Source organism: Trachypithecus francoisi, unplaced genomic scaffold (assembly GCF_009764315.1).
Source record: "Trachypithecus francoisi isolate TF-2019V2 unplaced genomic scaffold, Tfra_2.0 Lachesis_group10, whole genome shotgun sequence".
Classification (NCBI taxonomy): Eukaryota; Metazoa; Chordata; class Mammalia; order Primates; family Cercopithecidae; genus Trachypithecus; species Trachypithecus francoisi.
The window spans coordinates 40,421,992-40,437,171 of record NW_022681455.1 but is presented as its reverse complement, the minus strand read 5'-3'; the positions used below and the strand labels follow the sequence as shown (position 1 = coordinate 40,437,171).

At 50.4% G+C, this 15,180-nt stretch overlaps 1 long non-coding RNA gene across 1 annotated transcript; it reads left to right on the top strand.

Annotated features, from left to right (window-relative positions):
* Nucleotides 1-249: 249 nt before the first annotated feature.
* LOC117088686 lies at nucleotides 250-11,853 on the top strand. Its single transcript, XR_004439276.1, has 3 exons — nucleotides 250-2,828; nucleotides 10,077-10,219; nucleotides 11,450-11,853. It is a non-coding gene; the product is annotated as an uncharacterized LOC117088686 (long non-coding RNA).
* Nucleotides 11,854-15,180: the final 3,327 nt, after the last annotated feature.

Genomic DNA, 15,180 nt, shown 5'->3' with positions numbered 1-15,180 from the left:
GACAGGAGGCCATCGATCCTCTAGGAGAGATGGGAGTCCCTCTCTTTCATTCTCATCCTCCTTCTGTCTCAGATACAGTCCATCTGGTTTGGGTGGAAAGTAACAATAAACTCTTGTCTTAATCCTCTTCACCCCCAAGCACAACTTCAAGCAGTAAGAAATACAATATAAAACTTTCATTCAAGAACCCTATTCTCCCCATCCTGATGCAAGGGTGGCTTTGTTGGAACAAGAGTGGCCGGCCAGGCCCTTTGAACCATGGGAGAAGATGTTCTGGGGTCAACTTCAAGACAGGGCTGGCAGTACTGGGACACTTGGCTAAGAAACAGGGTCCTGCCCAGGTAAAGAGCTTCCCTGCTATGGATGTCAATGGAGGGGCACAGCTGAGCTGTAGGAAGGGAAGGAAAGGAAAGCGAGGAGCAACGAGGATGGGGGCACACTTTCTCCTCATATTGGGATTCCAGCTCACATCCCAGTCCTTCCCTATGAGCAGTCATGGGAACCTCACTCCAAGAAAGGAGGCCGCAATGGGGCTTTTCTCTAGGTGCCCTAGCTCTCCCACCCCACTGAAGTTGGAGACTAGACACCTTGGGTGGTGGAGGGGCAGAAACAAAGGCCCCATGTCCTTTGTATGAGCAGATCCCTCTACACGTACCTGGGGCTCAGATGGTATAAGACAGGAAGGAGGGAGCTTGGGTAGGGTCAGGTGGTTGCTCCCCAGAATTGGAAAAGGTGGCTTTTCTGCATGCATTTCTTTGGATGGGTGAGGTTGTCTCCTGCCCTGTGTTCTTGCTTGACCAATAATCACAGGCTTTGATTCTTGTGAAAGAACAAGAAAGTCAGGAGACATCTGGAAGAAAGGCAGCAGCAGGAAGAGCAACACTGATGCAATACAGTGTCAGGTACAGCCTGGCTTACTATCCCCAACTAGGCAGCAAGATCAATCGGCCTCCCACACAGAAACCAGCAGAATGGGGCATTGTGATTTTGATCTTTTTTTTTTATTGTATTAAGAACACTTAACTTGAGATCTGCTCTCTTAACAAGTTTTTGAATGTACAATAAGGTATTGTTAACTATAACAATGTGCAACAACATTGTACAGCAGATTTCTAGAATGTATTCACCTTGCATAACTGAAACTGTGTACCTATTGAATAGCAACTCTCCATCTCCCCCTCCTCCCAGTCCCTGGCAACCACCATTCCACTCCCTGCTTCTGTGAGTTGGACTATTTTAGATACTTCATATAAGTGGAATCCAGCAATCCCACTCCTGGGTATTCATCCAAAGGAATTAAAATCAGGATCTCCAACATGCACTTCCATGTTGATTGCACTAGCCACAACAGCCAAGATGTGGAGGCGACCTGGGTGTTCATTAGCGAAGAAGCGGTTAAAGAAAAGTGGAATATACATGCAACGGAGTAGAATTCAGCCTTAGCAAAGAAGGAAATCCCACCATATGCAACAACATGGGGGGTTGGTGAAGGCTTTCACTAGAGATAGGGGTAGAGAAGGAAGCTTCTTAGGGTAGTTTAAGGAGGTAGAAAGCAACATCACAGTTTGACCACATCTCCTTCCTGTAGGAAATACAAAATCCAAAGAGACACAAAGAGAAGAGAAAAAGAAGATATGGCAAACATTCTAATGCCGTCTTTGCTGACTGGACCTGCAACCTGTGCTGGATGCTTTACTGACATTTCTCATTTCACCCTCAGAATAACCTCTGAAGAGGTCATTGTAGTTCCCATTTTACAGCCAAGGTCTCTGGGCTGGTAGCGCCTGGGTCGGATGGTTATTCATGAGCTGATAAGGAGAATCTCAGGCCACCACAGTGGGTGCTCTCAGGACCATTCTAAGGCTTTCTGTCTAAGAGTCCAGGGGAACATCACCTGGGGCTAGGGAAGAGCTTTTGGAACCAGGAGCTCCAAAGGCTGGGATTGCCCAAGAGGACAAGGAGGAGGTGTGTGTTGGGCACCTGGCAGTGGGGTGATTCCAGAAGCATGCACCCTGGCTTGCCAAATGTCTTGGAGGGCCTGGGCTCCACAGGCCATCTGCTATGGAGAGCTTTTCTCAGCCCTTTCCACCTACTACATGATTCTAGGAATCTTCTTCTGTGGAAGCAGGGCTTTGGGAATCTGCTGGGCTGAGGAGGTAGTTCCCATCCAGCCCCATGCCACTAGTGACAGCTCCAGAGTTTTGCTCTCACCAACACCCCCATGCTTCTGCGCTGTAAAGACATCATATTTACCTTCTTGCCCCTCCTACTGTATGAACCACACTCACACATGCACACAGGAAGGCTTTGCGCAGCATTGAAATTGATCAAGCCTGAGTACCATAGAACAAGGGTCCTATCTGCTAGAGTTTGGCTGTACCTTGACCTCAGATATCTGCCATTCAGAATGGAATGCCCAGCTCTGGGCAGGCACTGGATCAGAACAACCATAAGCTTAGGCATCTGCTTCTCTCTCTTTCTCCACCTCTATGTCAAGGGCATCCCCTCACTACAAACTGGGCCTGGGGTGGGAGTATAAGGCAGAGGGCAGGGAACTGGCAAGCCCCTTCCACCCCATCTGATTTCAGACCTGCCTCCTCAATGCCCCATGTCTGAGCCAGCTATATTTAGCAAGCTCAATTCAGTAACTAGAGCAACCGGTCTAGCACCCTTCCCTTCCAAGGACTCTGAAGGGGCCAGTTTCTCACACCTTTTAATCGTCTTCCATTTCTCCAGGCAACCAACACAAAAGGCCTGGACCAGGTGGTAGAGATGCTGGGGCTCCTACACAGAGGCTCTATTTTCTGTTTTGCATTCTTCCAGGCCGGGTAATTATGGATCTGTCCTCAGAGGAATTCTGTTTCTTAGCATCTACTGCTAGAAAGCCCATTTATGTCAGTCTGGCCTCACCACATCTATCAGTGTTACACTGCAGAGGACTGTATCACTGATGTGGCGTCTGCCTGTGGTCTAATGTGAATGCATTCCCATGCACACGCCAGTGTGCAGTGTGTGTGCACGTGAGTGGGTGTGCATATTGGTTTGTGAATAGAGCACTCCTTGATCAATCAGTCTTTATTGCATGCCCAGTTTGTGCCAAGCCAAGGTGTTATAGATGAAAGTGCACAGTAGTGAAGAGGAGGGGCAGAATCACTGCACACATGCAGTTTTCGTTGTGGTGGAATCAGTAAACCAACAGATGAGATCATTTGAAGTAGAGGAATGCTGATGGAATTACAGCAGATCGATGCCTAGTAAATGAAGGGTGGGTGAGGGTGGGGGTGGCCACGGTGGCTACTTTAGATGGGGTTGTCAGGCAAGCCCCAACTGAGGAGACAGGATAAGCTGGAGGTGGAGCCTTCCCGGCAGAAGAAACAGCAAAGTCACAAGCCTTGTGGTGAATGGGCTTGGTGTGTTTGTTCCTGGAGAGAAGAGGGTGGGGGTGGGGAAAGATTGGCAGGATCTGAGGTCAGAAATAGAGATGTCTGCAGGGCTCAGGGAGTCAGAACTCAATTCCCTCCTGTGTCGCTTACTAGCTGTGTGACTGTGAGGGAGTTACCGAACCTCTCTGGGCCTCTGAGGGGTAATGACCATACTTCCTTTAGAGAGCATTATGGCGATGATGGAATGGGTTCACATATGTAAGGGGCTTAGAACAATAGCTAGCATATGCATCAGCTGTGTTTTTTTAAAAACAAACAAACATTATTTTTAAAAATAAGGCTATTGTGATCAGCCTTATTGTTACTACAAGAAAGGAGCTTAAATTTGAAGAAGAGTCCATTTGTCTGCTGGAACAAGTTCTGGAAATTATCAGAGACCTGAATTTTACTCCCTGGTGTGTCTTCAAATCCCTAGGTGTCCAGTTCCTTTAATACGTTACCAAGACAGTCCTGTGAGACCCTAATTTAGTGTCCAGCACAGGAGTTGTCTCCTAAGGGTGGGGGTCTTCATTAGTGGGTGGGGTCCTTACCCAAAAAGAGTGAGTTCCAAACTCATCCAGAAAAGCAGCCTAGGAAGCTAAAGTTCAAATGACTCATCTGTTCACTTCCAGCAGGGAAAGAAGGTGAGTGAAGCGGGGAGAGGGAGGGAGACATGGAGCTGGAAGAGAGAGGACAATGCGACTGTGCTGCCCGGAGCCTTTTCTCTTGGCTTCGGCCTCGTACAACTATGGGGATGGCTGGTGAGGATGAAGGCTGGAGGGCACAGGTCTAGTAGGTACTGGTTTGGGGCAGCTTCTGCTTCATTTTTTTCATCAGTCATCAATGAAGAAGTCAATTGAGATAACTGATAAGATCTTTCTTAGTTAACCCCACTCAAAACATCCACTGGAGGCTGGGCTGGTTAGTGAGTTAGGGGATAAAAGGAAAAAATTCAGAGATGAAGACCTTTTGAGCACAACACACCTTGAATTTTTGGATTGTGGTAGCCTTGGGAATAAAGTGTTTGGTTTCCCCTTTGCAAGCTGGAGGTGCAGAAGGAGATGGTATCTGTGGTCCTCCAAGCTAGATTGCCATCAGACCCCTGAGTGTGTAGCCAGCAGGCTTGGTGAGGATTTCCATCTGACATCCCTGTCCCTCTCCCGAACTACATGGAGAGGGACACTGACAAGTTCTGCATATTTACAAGCACACATCCATACCCTACAAGGCATGGGCTTCTGAGCATTTACAGAGAAATCACATTTTTGTAAATCAAATTCCATTTTCAATGCACCTTGGTTTCTTATTACTGAAAGAATCCCTGTTGCAAATCCGTTTGTGAAGCAAATATCTCTTCCCCCATAAATATCTCCTTCATATTTAGGCTCTGTTTTTAAATTATTTATTTGAGACAGAGTCTTGCTCTGTCATCCAGGCTGGAGTGCAGTGGCGCGATCTCAGCTCACTACAACCTCCACCTCCCGGGTTCAAGCGATTCTCCTGCCTCAGTCCCTGGAGTAAATGGGACTCTAGGTGTGCACCACCACCCCCAGCTAATTTTTGTATTTTTAATAGAGACAGGGTTTCACCATGTTGGCTAAGATGGTCTCAATCTCTTGACCTCGTGATTCACCCACCTCGGCCTCTCAAAGTGCTGGGATTACAGGCATGAGCCACCGCACCCGGCCTACTTCAGCTCTTAAAGTATGGGAGCCCCTGTCTGTTCAAGTGGTTGTATGTGCGTGTGTGAGAGAGAGAAAGGGCTTGTGGGTCAGTGTGTACGTGTGTAAGTGTGAGAGTGTGTGTGTGAGAATGTGTGAGTGTGAGTGGATGGTCAGTGTGAGAGTGTGAATGTGTGTGAGGGAGAATGAGAGTATGTCAGTGTGCACGTATGTGTGGGAGTGTGTATCCGTGTGTGTGTGTGTCAGTGTGTATATGTGTGTGTCAGCATGTGTCAGTGCATATGCATATGTGTGTCAGTGTATGTGTGCCTGTGTGGGTATCAGTGTATACATCTGAGTGTGAGAGGGTGTGTGAGGAAGAATATGTATGTGTGTGTGTTGTCAGTTTGTGTATATCAGTGTGTGTGTATGTGTGAGGCTATGTGAATGTGAGCATGTGTCAGCACATATTTGTGTGTCAGTGTGTATGTGTGTCAGTGCATGTGTGTCAGTGTGCATGTGTTTGTGTTAGTGTGTCAGTGTAATTGAATGTGTGTGTCAGTGCATATGTATGTGTGTGTCAGTGTACGAGTTTGTCAGTGTGTGTCAGTGTGTGTGTGTGTGTGTGTGTCAGTGTACATGTGTCAGTGTATGTGTGGGTGTGCATCTGTGTGTGTGTCTGTGTGAGAGTGTGTCAGTGCATATGTATGTCAGTGTGCATGTGTACGCAAGAGCAATTGTGTGTCAGTGTGTGTCAGTGTGCATGAGTATGTGTCAGTCCACATGTATATATAAGTGTGTCTGTGTGCATGTGTGAGTGTGTTGGTGTGTATGCAAGAGTGTGTATGTGTGAGTGTGTCAGTGTGCATGTGTGTTGAGTGTGTGTGCATGTGTGTGTCAGTGTGGGTGTGAGAGTGGGTATGTGTGTTAGTGTGTACATGTGAGTGTGAGTGTGAGAGTGTCTGCATTTGCATTCACTCTGGCACATGAAAGGGTTTATGAATGTACGACGCTTTTCTCCTCTCCCTGCCTTGCTGTGATATGCTGCTGGAGAGAGACACTGTCAAAGCCCAGGGCTGACCGGGCGTGGTTCAGCCCTCCATCTGGGCATGCCATCCTTCGTTCCTGGCCTCTGACTGCTGCTTCTTGTGGGAGTTGTCCCGGGGGCCACGTTAGAAGCAGGCACAGAGGAAACAGAATCATTTCAGGAAAATGGAAATTGTGCCTGCCTCTTGGATTGGGCCAGGGAAGGGGAGGCAGATGTGAGAGTGTAGAAGGGGTTGACTGGGGATTCTTCCGGAATTCATTCATGAGATTGCATTCTACAATCAATTATTCATCAGAGAAGATCCAGGGAACCACTGTTGTTTGCTTTCTGCCTGTCTGAAGGATGAGGACTGTCTCCTTAACAGTTGTCGATTGAACTGCTGGGGAGAGCGGCTTGACTTCCCCTGGAAAATATGTGGCATCTCCCTCGGCACTGGCACTTGTCTCACTGCCCACACACACCACTGAGCTCTGCGTGGGGAAGGGTCCTCATCAGTCTCCAGCCTTCTGCAGGCTGGTGTAGGGGCCAGCCAAAGAGCCTCTGGAAAGACTCCTTCATCACTTATTAATGGTCCCCGGCCTTGTCCCTGAAATAATTAGTGTCGGGATATTTTCCTGTCATGCAGTTAATTGCCATCTGTACTGCTTCACATGCACTTCACCAGGGCACTGGGTAGCAATCTGGGGGCCCGTGGAGGGCTGTGGGGATGGGGCCTGAGTCATGGTGTTGGCCGCCACAGCCGGGGTGGGAGCGGGAGAGAGGGAGCTTTCAGTGGGGTTTGGGAGGTGCTAGGGGCTCTGGGCTTCATCCCTCAGTTCGCAGTCAAAGTGTTAAGAACCAGCTTCTCCCCTGGGAGGAGGAGAGGGAGGGAGCTGAGGTCCTGGAAGAAAGCAAGGTTCTCACCACAACAGACACCCACAGGATGCTTAGGAACCAGACTGTCTCAGGAACATCCGGATTCAGGATCTGAAGCCGTGTGTACTAGCCCTCTGTCTGGTTCCCTAGAAGCAGGGTTTGAGAGGATATTCCAGCGTGTGGTTTGTTGAGTGAGTGCTTGCAGAGAAGCTGGGAGGGCTTGTAGGGCGTGATGAAGCAGCAGAAGGGTCCAGACGAAGATGCCGCTTCAGGGGAGGTCTAGCTGGGCCAAACCCACAGGGGCTTCGGGGCATGTACAGCGCGTGGAGTTTGTTCTACCTGAAGACAAGAGGGTGGTTTTTCTGTCGCTACAGCAGTCAGGCCTTAGCTAAAGGCTGTTCCTGGGGGAGGGGCTATGGTAGAGGGCTTAACCTCCAAAGCTTCTCCCAGGGAAGTGGCTCCTGCTGGCTAAGGTGATGTGGAGGAGAAGGGTATAGTTATGAGCTATTAGCAGCCAACACTGCAGCACCCTGGAGTGAGTGCCCAGTTGGCAAAGGACATCTGGGTGGGGCACGAACAGCCTCTGATCCCCCCTTCCTACCTGCTCTGAGGCTCTGTTTCCTTCCACATCAAAGGGGGTTCAACAGCCTTCCCTTGCTCTCTTGCAATGCAGAAGGGTAACAAACTGAGAGGGTGGGGCAAGGATCTTGTAACTGTAGTATGCTGTATAGATGCCAGCTAGCATCACTACACTTATTCCCATGCCGTTTAGTGGAAGAAATGCCCACATTTCACTTTACATGGAGCACAAACCACAGATGCTTGTCTGGATTTTTTAAGGCTTCTCTCCCCAACGCCCCTCTCCCCTGGCCTGGGCTCCTTCCATTAGACAAATGTGCCTTTGACATGGCATATTCTCTGGGATAACTTAGAAAGGACGTGGAGGGGATTAATTTTCAGTTATGGGTCATGAGAGCTAGAGTGAGACTCCTTTTTAGGTGCTCTTAGACTAGAGCGGGGAGATGGGTGAGGGGATGGCCTGAGGGCCAAGCACAGGGCACTGCAGGAGGGCCTCTTCCCATCCTCATCCATTTTGTAACCGCCCTCAACCCCCAGAGGGGACAATGAGTACCGAGGAAGGACTCTCCCCAACCCTGCTGAGCCCCTTTCCTATCCCCCACCCCTTCCCCCAGCACGTAGGAAAAAGGGGGGCTCCCACCAAAGGCAGCCCCTATAAGTTGAGCAACGTTGATCCTGGCCGGGCCGCTCCTGAGAGGAGAGGAAATTGCTGAGGAGGCAGTGGAGGAGGGTGGAGGAGAGCTCTCCGCAGTGACAGGTCTGTGGGGAGGAGGAGAGGAAGGAGGCAGTGTCAGCAAGCCTCTGACTGGCTGAGGCTGAGAGTGCCAGACACAGCCACAGTGCCAGGTCAGAACCACTGACCTGCTGGGCTGATCTGCTGTTTATTGGGCCTTCAACAGGGGGAACACAGTGACACTGGAGTGCTGCTTTCTTCCTCAAGGAAAGGACTGTGGTGTTTGAGCCAGATCCTCACCCCTGCCCCCTCTGCCCTCCTCCCCGTGTTGAGCCCTGTGTCACTGGGCTTGTTGTGCCTGGGTGTCCGAGGAAGATATTTTCCTACCTGCCCTTTTCTGGTGGGGAAGGGTTTTGGGTCCACCCCTAGGACACAGCATACAGGCCTGGTCCTCTCTCAAACTGAGAAAATCCAGAAAATGACTGGGCTTGGGAAAAAATACATTTTGGTTGTCAGTGACCAGAATGTGGGATTATTTCTGGGGAAACGACTAGGTTTTACTTTACAGGTTGCAAGCATGTGTGTGTGTGCGTGCCCACACACACACCTGTCTGTTGAGGGCCAGGACACACTGTACCCTCATCCCAGGAATCAGACCCCTGCCCAGAGTGGAGGACCCTGGATACTCAGCAAGGACACGTCTGATCCACAACATCTTTGACCTCACCGCTGTTAGCTCAGCATAAAGCAGGAAGGAGAAGTGGGCTTGGCAGAGCCTCTGCCTTCAGGGTCTGGAATCTAGGTTTACTCATGGGAATCACGTGGGGGATCTAGTCTAAGATGGTTTGGGTAAGGGAGACAGTGCAAAGCTCACCAAAATGGTCAAGGAAGGCAGCATGGAGGAGGTAAGGCTTGAAAGAAACGCAACGTTTGAATTGGGAGGGAAGAAGAGAGAGTGTGTGTAAGGAGAACGTTTGTGTCAGCTAAAGTGTGGAGGCAGGAAGAAGAGAGGGCAGCCCGGCTGGGAGAAAATCATTCCAGAATAAACGATGATGATGATGATGCTAATCATTATCATTATCAGAGCTAATATTAATTGACCACCTACTGTGTGCCAGGCACCATTCTCAGAGCTTTACAGATTAGCTTATTTAATCCTTACAATTTCACGAGGTAGATACTATTATCGTTTCCGATTTTACATGGTTTTTGTGTTGCTATAAAGGAATACCTGAGGCTGAGTAATTTATTTAAAAACAAAAAAGTTTAATCTGCTCACAGTTCTGCAGGCTGCACAGGAAGCATGGCCCAGTATCTGCTCCTGGTGAGACCTCAGGAAGCTTTTACTCTTGGTGGAAGATGAAGCAGGAACAGGTGTGTCACATGGCGAGAGAGGGAGCGAGAGAGAGAGAAGGGGGAGGTCCCATGCACTTTTAAACAACCAGATCTCACAAGCACTCAGAGCGAGTACTCACTCACTACCACAAGAAGGGCACCAGGCCATTCGTGAGAGATCCGCCCCCATGACCCAAACTCCCCCCAGGCCCCACCGCCAACATAGGGGATCCCATTTCAACATGAGATATGGAGGAGACACACATCCAAACCATATCATGGAAGAAACTAAGGCCCAGAGTGGATAATTAATGGGCACAAGGTCACATAGCCAGTGAATGGCCAAACCAGGATTTGAACCTGAACAGCCTGGCCCTGAGGCTTCTGCTGCTATCTGATAGACCTTTCTAAATAAGCTGGCACACACTGAGCCGTTATGATGTGTCAGGCACCATTCTGAGCCTTTTATTCATAGAGTCTTCATTATTAATTCCATTTTACAGATAAGAAAACTGAGACACAGAAAAGTCACACAAGATTATCGAGGTCAACACAGAGAACAGTGGAACCGGCACCTGACCCTAGGCAGGCGGAGCCTTCATTGACCACACCACACGGCCACAAGGAGCGGGCAGGGAAGACAGTGGTAAGTGGAAGCCGTGGACATTGTACTCAGGCCTGTGGACATGCTCCCAGGCATTGGGAACTCTGGCGGGTTTTGATCGCCAGCAGGGAGCAGGGACATGGGGAGGAGGCACACAGCCAGGGCGGGTGCGCGCAGCCACGGAGGAGCCGTCTGAGGCTGGGGTTGGGGCTGGGGGAGGGTTTGCCTCCTCTGTGACTCCTGTGGCCTAGTTTCCTGGCGGCTGCCAGGTAGTGGGACCTGGCAAGCTAGTTATAAATACCCTGGACTGACAGCAAGGCCTTCACTCTGACACTGATGCGGATTAAGCTGAATGTACAGCTCAAGGTCATTGGCATGGCTATAGCTTTGCTTTGGGGGAGGTCTAGTTGAGGTGGTGCTAAGCAGGGGACAGCAGGGAGGCTGGGGGCTGAGCCCCTAGGTCCAGCTCAGCACAGACAGTGGCTTTTCCTCTCGTGTGGCCTGAGTGCTTCACTTCTGCCCTTACCACGTCTCTCGCCCCAGCCTCCTCTGTCCTCCCCAAGCCTGCCCTCCGCGGGTTTTCCCAGCCCACTCAAGCCAGAAGTCAGTGATGGGGGATGTGCTAAGCAGGGGGGCAACCCCTGGCCTCTCCTGCCTTCTGCTTCAGCTACCCCTCCTCCCTCAGCACCTATTTCTGCCCATGTTTCCAGAGGAGAGTTGGACAGTGACTCCGGGTTGACTCAGCAAAGCTGTAGCTCCCTGAGGACTGTGTGTGTGTGTGTGTGTCCATGTCCACTCTGCTTATAAAGAAAGATACTTAGAAATCTCAGAACCTCACAGCTGGACGAGACCCCAGGTGAATGTACTCTGGGAATGTGGCTCAGAGACATTCTGTGTTTACAGCTAGAGCACAGGCATCTGAGTCCCAAGCCGGCCTCCAGCGGAGTCAGCCTTTGGATTGGTTCCATCCCAGAAAAGCCGCAGGAAGGCCCGGGAGCTATGCTGGGGTTAGGAGGACCTAGCTACGAGCTGAAGGAGCTGGGTGTGGGCTGGGGAATGGAGGGGGCCAGTCCTCCACCTGGCGAAGGGACAGAGGCTGTGTGGGGCGATGCAGCAGAGGCAGGAGTCAGCACCAGCCATAGGCTTGGGTGGGGCTATAGCAGGCCGGGACTGCGGGCCAGCTGGGGTCTGAGTGAGTTCTGGGCTGTGCTGGGTATTGTCTATCAGCACTTAGCATTGTTTCATACCCTTTATGTTCCCTCTGTATCACAGGGACTAGCAGGACAAAAATGACATTTCCCAGAGTTTCTTGCTGTTTGGATCTGGCTGCAGTTTCAGTTTTGCCAACAAGAGGCATTTCCATGAGCTCTGGACAGTGGCAGAGAGGCAGAGGTGTTCCTCTGCAGTGTGTGGGACGGTCCGCGGGCTCCTGCCAACGTGAGGATTTGCAGCAACTGGTATATCCACGGTCTTGTCACCAGCTTCCTGAATGCAGGGCAGCTGGAGCCACACCAGTGGTCCTTGCAGGGGCAGCAGCTCTCTCCTGGTCTCAGGCTCACAGCTGTGGGGATGTGACCTGAAGCCTAAAGCCTAGCAGTGGTCCTGACCTTCATTTGTCTAGGACCTCTGATCACTCTGTAAGTCACTATTTCCCTTATTAAATCTCTTTCTGCTGGATACTTTGAGTGTTTCTGCTTTCTACACAGAATGCTGATTGATATATAGGACACAGCTGGGACAGGTGGATGCCGGGCTGAACAAAGGAGGAGCCTGGGCCTGATTCAGAGGCCAAGGAAGACTCTGACCCTGGTGTCTGTGATGAGGATGTGATGTGGTTGAGAAAAACTGCCAGCTTCAGGGGCAGACCATCAGCTGGGCTTCAGTGACCCGCTGTGGATGCTGGAGGGGAGCATTGCAGAAATCCCAGCAGGTCCTTTCAAAGGTGACCTAGAACTGCCCTTGTTCAGAAACCAAGGGCTGCTCCCCTGCAGAGAGTTGAAGGAGATGGGGAAACAAATCCAGGCCACCGCTCAGCCAGAGCCTGGGGTCCAGCTAGGTCAGCCTGTGGGGCCAATTCTAGTACATCCAGGGGAGGCCAGATGAGCAGTCCCTTTAAAGGAGGCCAGCTGGAAAAGTGCAGCGTGTCAAGGATTTCCTGGGGAAAGTGCCCAGGCTGCCTTGGCCTTGTGGGGTGCATCTCCACCATCTCCCAGCCCCAGAGCAGTTCACCCTGAAAAGAGGAGATGCTGCAGCAACCCAGAGGGGCTCCAAGATGAAGGCCCAGGCCTTGGTCCTGGCACGCCTGCCCAGCTGAGCCCTGCACCCAAGAGGAAGGAAAGGCTGAGGCTGCTGCAAAGGTGCCAAGTTCCTACTGGACCTACATCTGAGCACCACACATTCCCCCTACAGAAAGATTAAAATAAAAGAGACTATCTGCAGCTTAACTACTGGGGGTAATGGAATTAGGCGTGATCTGTGCTGTACCTGGCTCTTAACTCCTGACTGCATCTGACTGGCAGAGGCATCATTTGCTGAGTATCGCTGCCTGCCCAGTGACATACAGGCACTACCTCATTTAATCTTAAGAGGAATTATCATCATCCCACTGGTCTAAATGAGGAAACTGAAACTCAGAGAGGTTGAGGAAGTTGGGACAATCACAGAGCTAGTTAGTGGAGGAGCTGGGATTTGAACTCAGTCTGCCCAGTTTGGAACCACAGGTCCAACCACTGAGTGTACTGAGAGTCTGGGAACCCAAGTCAGCACCACCTCCGACCTTCCTTCAGCTTCCCACCCACTCTCCCCTCTCCAGCTTCCTCCCCAGCCACCCTTCTGACCTGCGCCTCTCTGATGAGGAGTTAATGTAGAAACAGAGGGCTTCACTCTTCTCTTCTGGCCTGGCTTGATGGGTGCTGGGCATTGTTTAATCCTTCTTTCCTTTATTTCAGTTTAAGCTGGTAATTGTCATGCTGCTCCCATATCATCCACTGACATTTAAGTCCCAGCTCTTTCTAAATAAGGAGCGGATTGGCCTCAGCTTGCACCATGGGGAGAGATAGTGTCAGGCCTTCCGGGCAGTGTGAGGGGCACCATGCCTGGCTCTTGGACTTCCTTGAATCAAGGAGGAGAGGAAAGTCTCCCAGCTGTGGCATTTCTCACAGGTTTTAGAGACTCAGAGCCGCCCTGGCATGATCTGAAGGGGAAGTGTGGCTACTCTGGTCCTGATTAACTCTCAGCTTAGAATTTCACCCTTCCAGCCCACTTTTGTCTTGGAGGTTGCAAACTGGGGACCCATAACCAAACGTTTTGTTTTGCCAACGTACTGTTTAACAATTTCGAATACACTGTTCTCGAATTCTCTCCAGTCCTCATCACTCCCTATGGTTCTAGCTTGCTAACTTGCGAATAGTGCCATCTCCAAACTTCTTTCTTATACACGCAAGTAGCCTGGGAAAGGTAGACTTATGAATCACATCTCTTGGGAATTAATTTATTTACAGCCACCCTCACAAGACTCCAGTTGACTGAGGCTCTTGGCGGTTGGGGGGTGGGCGGTGATCATTTTGGACTACAGCAGGGCAGCAGGAAGGGGAGGTGAGACCTAGGCGAGGAGAGGTGGGAGATTCTGGGCTAAGGTCACCAGTTTTCCAGGCTGGCTTCCAGGGGACAGCTGCCAGTCACCACTTTCTAAGCATCCACCATAAGCCCAGAATTGTACTGGATGCTTTGGAGACATCATCTAAACCCATTCTCTGAGGTGGGGCTATTATCCTGAATAAGAAAAACAAACTTTATTTCTCTACAGCAACTACATCAATACTTTTGACCACCAACTGTGTAGGGAGTGTTTTTCCCCACACCAAGTAATTCTCTAATTTTCAGTGAACAGTGACTTGGTGTCCTGCAATTTAACTCCATTCTGACGCTAACTTCTTAGAGTTAGTGCAGACTTCACAGCTTAAAAGACTCCGTCCCACAAGACTGTCCCCACTCCAGACTCTAATCACAAGTCCAGGCTGCCATCTGTGCTTCTGACCAACTGGCTATAAATCAGAGGTTCCTAAGACCCTCTCCTCATGTTCAGTTATTTGCTAGAACAGCTCACAGAACTCGGGAAAGCAGCTTACTTACTTCACCACCAGTTTATTATAAAAGGCTCAGGAACAGCCAGAAGGAAGAGATGCACAGGGCAAGGTATGTGGGTGGGGTGGGGCACACACACTCCCAGCACCTCGATGTGTTCGCAACCTGGAAGCTCTCCAGACTTCATCTTTTTGGGTGTTTTGCTCCATTATGTGGGCATGATTGATCACCTCATTGGCCGTTGATGATTAAATCAATCTCCAGCCCCTCTCCCCTTCTGCGAAGTGAGGCTGAACATTTCAACCCTCTGATCATGTGGTTGGTTCCCCTGGCAACCAGTCCCCCAATCTCCAGGCTATCCAGGAGCCCCCAGACACCATAGCATACAAAAAGACTTATCACTTCTGGAGATCCCACGGGTTTTAGGAGCTGCACGCCAAGAAACTAGGGATAAGACCAATGTGTGTGTGTGTGTGTGTGTGTGTGTGTGTGTGTGTGTGTGTGTGTATTTCTACTATATCTCAATATCATATATCTTCACATCACAGATGGGAAAACTGAGGCTCATAGAGGTGCAGTCTCCTGCCCAAGTCCTCACAGTGGATGAGAGGCCACAGGGGTCTTGCAGATACCCAGAGTCACTATGCAGCATTGCGGTGGTGTGTTATCTTTGTATGGCATCGTCTCCTTCACTAATTTATCAAACGTAGATTTATTGAATGTCGGCTGCTTGCCAAGATGCAGGCTGGATAGAGACCCTGCCCCGATCCATTCCCTGGCTAGCAAAAGAAGCAAGACAAGCAAGCAGGAAACTTTCATCCCAAAAAGCGGGGTGCTGGAGTACCCACCACCACCACCACCAAAAACCACCACCACCATTTCCTGAGGGCTCGCCATGCACCAGGCTGTCAGGAGGCTTT